A 4,979-nucleotide genomic window follows, 5' to 3' on the forward strand; every position below is an offset into this window, starting at 1 on the left:
ACTCCAAAATCTGTACAAGAAGTGCAGAGTGTAGTATGAGTACAACCGACCCCATATACTCTGTAAGTGCCGAGCCTAACCTCGACGAAGTAGTGACGAGGCTAAGGCAGGTCGCTTACATTAACTTGTACACAATAGTAATAATAATAACAGGAATAGAAGTAAGACCGGTAAATAATATTAATAATTAAAGTCAATTCAGCAGTTATAATCCCTCAATTTATTTCCATTGCGGCGTGCAATCCGCTCCAAGAATATAAACTTAGAATAAAATCTGTTGTGGCGTGCAACCCGATCCAACAATATAACCTTTCTATTAAATTCCGTTGCGGCGTGCAACTCGATACCCCCAATATATTTTAACAACTCTTAAATGTAAGAAAAAAAATACTTCAATAAATACCACGTTCAATGAGAAACTATTAAGCATCAAGTCATACAATAATTATAATTAATTTATGAAATAAATAATACCAAGTAGCAATTAATTGTTGAAATCAGGAAGAAAATAGACAGTTTAATATTTAATATGCTAAATATCAAGTAGCAATTAAGACGCAGAAATCAAATAAACATGTAATAATTATTGCAGGAATTCAAGAATTAATATTTGATAAGGAATATGAGAGAAACAATTATTATAATAATTAATTCATGTCTTAAAACAATTTTACATGTTTAAATAATTAAGCAAACAATTAATTTGACAAAGTATAAGTACTGGTCACCTTGCATATACATCGCTACACATGAAATTCACGTAGCAAATAATTCAAGGGTTTTATTCCCTCAAGTCAAGGTTAACCAACACTTATCTTGCTTCACAACCAAATTCAAGTTTCCAATACACCCTTGCCTCGCGAATTAGTGTCTGAAATCCTCAAATCTAGTCATAAACAATTCAATATATTCAATACAAATCGTAGGAATTAATTCCCTATGAATTTACTAATATTCCGGATTATAATTCGAAATTTATTTTAAAATTCAACAGTAGGACCCACATCTCGAATCCTGGAAAAACTTATGAAATCCGAACCGTTCCGATACGAGTTCAACCATATAAAAATTATCGAATTCCGACATCGGATTGGCTTTCAAATCTTCATTTTATATTTTTGGAAGATTTTATAAAAATCTGATTTTTCTTCCATAAATTCACGGATTCATGATGTAAATGAGTATGGAATCATGAAATATAATCAATATAGGATAAGGAACACTTACCCCAATATTTTCCCGTGAACATCACCAAAAAATCGCCTTACCCGAGCTCAAAATCTTGAATAATCAAAAATGGGACGAAATTCCATTTCCAGAACTTAAGTTCTCCTGTCCAGAAATTTCTTCTTCGCGAATGCGATAGCACCCTCGCGTTCGCGAATCATATTTTTGTATTGCTCCAGATTTCTTCATCTTGAACGCCAGGGCAGTCTCGCGAACACGATGCCTTGCCAAACGTGTCCTTCGCGAATGCGGTCTCCCCTACGCGAACGCAAAGCCTTATCGCTGGTGCCCGGCCAGGCCTCGCCGTTCTACGTGAACGCGAACGCTCCCAATGAAGACTGCCCTCTACCCCTTCATGAATGCGGACCCCTCTTCGCAAATGCGAAGAGTAAATTTCGCCTGCCTCCAGTTCCTCTTCGCGAACGCGAGACCTCCTATCGCGAACGCGAAGAAGGAAACCAGATAGTGCATCAAAACAATTTCAGCAAAGTTCCAAGTCCTAAATTCAAACCGTTAACCATCTGAAACTCACCCGAGGCCCCCAGTAGCTCAACCAAATACACCACCAAGTCTTAAAATATCATACGAACTTAGTCAAAACCTCAAATCACATCAAACAATGATATAACCACAAATCATACTACAATTCAAGCTTAAGGAACTTAAGAATTTTCAACTTCAACATTTGATGCCGAAACCTATCAAATCAAGTCCGATTGACCTCAAATTTTGCACACAAGTCATAAATGACATAACGAACCTATAAAAATTTTTAGCACTCGAATCCGACCCTGATATCAATAAAAGTCAATTTATGGTCAAACTTGGAAATCTTTAAGCGTTTAGGCTTTTAGTTTTCGCCAACTGGTGATAATTCAAGCTAGGGACCTCCAAATTAAATTCCCGGCATACGCCCAAGTCCAAAATCATGATACGGACCTACAGGAAATGTCAAACACTGATCCGAGTCCGTTTGCTCAAAATATTGATCAAAGTCAACTTAGTTGAGTTTTAAGGCTCTATTTCTCATGTTAATCAATTTTTCATATAAACACTTTCTGGAAAATTATATGGACTGTGCACGCAAGTCGAGGAATAATGAATAGTACTTTTCAAGGTCTTAGGACGCATAAATAATTATTAAATTTAAAGATGACCTTTTGGGTCATCACATTCTCTACCTCTAAAACAAACGTTCGTCCTCGAACGGAATTAGAAAAAGTACCTGAGCTGGTGAAAAGGTGTGGATATTTACTCCAATGTCCAGCTCGGACTCCCAGGTAGATGCTTCTACCGGCTGACCTCTTCATTGTACCCGAACTGAAGGATAAATCTTAGACCTCAATTGTCTGATCTACCGGGCTAGAATAGCTAACGGCTCCTCCTCATAAGTCAAATCCTTGTCCAATTGGACTGAGCTGAAATCTAAAACATGGGACTGATCACCATAATATTTCCAGAGCATAGACACATAGAACACCGGACGAACCGCTGATAAACTCGGTGGTAATGCAAGCCTGTAGGCTACTTCGCCCACCCTTTCAAGAATTTCGAAAGGTCCTATATACCTAAGGCTCGCCCTTCTTTCCAAACCTCATTACACCTTTCATAGGTGAACCCGGAGCAATACTCTTTTTCCAACCATGAATGCAATATCATGAACTTTACGGTCGGCAAAACACTTTTGCCTAGACTGAACTGTGCAAAATTGATCCTGAATAATTGACCTTATCCAAGGCATCATGTACTAAATCGGTACCCAACAACCGAGCCTCTCCCGGTTCAAACCATCCAACTGGCGATCAGCATCGACTTCCGTACAATGCCTCATATGGAGCCATCTGAATGCTCGACTGGTAGCTATTATTATAAGCAAACTCCGCAACTGGCAATAACTGATCCCAAGAACCTCCAAAGTCTATAACACAAGCGCGAAGCATATCTTCTAATATCTGAATAGTGCGCTCCGACTGTCCGTCTGTCTGTGGATGAAATGGTGTACTCAACTCAACCCATGTGCCTAACTCACGCTGTACAACTCTCCAAAAGTGCGAGGTGAGCTACGTACCTCGATCAGAAATGATAGACACGGGCACACCGTGAAGGCGGACAATCTTACGAATGAAAATTTTAGCTAACCGCTCTGAAGAATAGGTAACGTCCACTGGAATGAAATGTGCCGACTTGGTCAACCTGTTCACAATAACTCATACTGCATCAAATTTTCTCTGAGTCCATAGAAGTCCAACAATAAAATCCATAGTGATACGCTCCCACTTCCACTCAAGAATTTCTAACTTCTGAAGCAAACCACCAGTTCTCTGATGCTCGTACTTAACTTGCTGACAATTCAGACACCGAGCTACATATACAACTATATCCTTCTTCATTCTCCTCCACCAATAATGTTGCCGCAAATCTTGATACATTTTGGCGGTACCTGGATGAATGGAATACCTGGAACTGTGTGCCTCTACAATAATTAATTCACGAAGCCCGTCAACATTAGGCACACAAATACGACCATGCATTCGCATAACTCTATCTTCCCCCACAGCAACCTGATTTGCATCATCGTACCGCACCGTGTCCTTAAGGACAAGTAAATAAGGATTATCATACTGCCTCTCAATGATGCGCTCATAGAAAGAAGACCGAGCGACTGTGCAAGCTAGAACCCGACTGGGTTCTGAAACATCTAACCTCTCGAACTGATTAGCCAAAGTCTGAACATCTGCATCTAACGGCCTTTCACCAACCAGAATATATGCAAGACTGCCCATACTCATAGCCTTTTTACTCAAAGCATCGGCCACCTCATTGGCCTTTCTGGAGTGATACAAAATAGTGATATCATAGTCCTTCAACAGCTCCAACCATCTTCTCTGCCTCAAATTGAGTTCCTTTTCTTTGAATAGATATTGTAAGCTATGATGATCAGTAAATACCTCACACGAGACACCGTAAAGGTAATGCCTCCAAATCTTTAGCGCATGAACAATGGCTGCCAATTCTAAGTCATAAACAAGATAATTCTTCTCGTGAACTTTCAATTGCCGCGACGCATATGCAATCACCCTGCCATCTTACATCAATACTGCACCAAGCCCAATGCGAGATGTATCACAATACACCGTATAAGATCCTGAACCTGTGGGTAATACCAACACTGGCGCCGTAGTCAAAGCAGTCTTGAGCTTCTGAAAGCTCAACTCACACTCGTCTGACAATCCGAATGGAACACTTTTTTGGGTCATTCTGGTCAATGGGCTTGCTATAGATAAAAACCCATCAACGAACCGACGATAATTACCTGCCAAACACAGGAAACTCCGGATCTCTGTAACTGAAGTAGGTCTAGGCCAATACTGAATAGCCTTAGTCTTCTTAGGATCCATTTTTATACCTTATGTCAACACAACATTCCCCCAAAAGGCAACTGAGTCTAACCAAAATTCAGATTTTGAAAATTTTGCATATAATTGATTATTTTTCAAAGTCTGAAGCACAATCCAAAGATGCTGCTCATGCTCCTTTCGATTGTTAGAGTAAATCAAGATACCATCAATGAATACAACCACAAAAGAATCCATATAGCATTTGAATACCCGGTTCATCAAATCCATAAATGCTGCTGGGGCATTTGTCAACCCAAATGATATCACTGGGAATTCGTAATGCCCATACCGAGTTCGAAAAGTTGTCTTAGGGACATTAGATTCCCTATTCGTCAAATGATGGTAACCAGACCT

This window comes from Nicotiana tomentosiformis, chromosome 7 (genome assembly GCF_000390325.3).
Source record: "Nicotiana tomentosiformis chromosome 7, ASM39032v3, whole genome shotgun sequence".
NCBI lineage: Eukaryota > Viridiplantae > Streptophyta > Magnoliopsida > Solanales > Solanaceae > Nicotiana > Nicotiana tomentosiformis.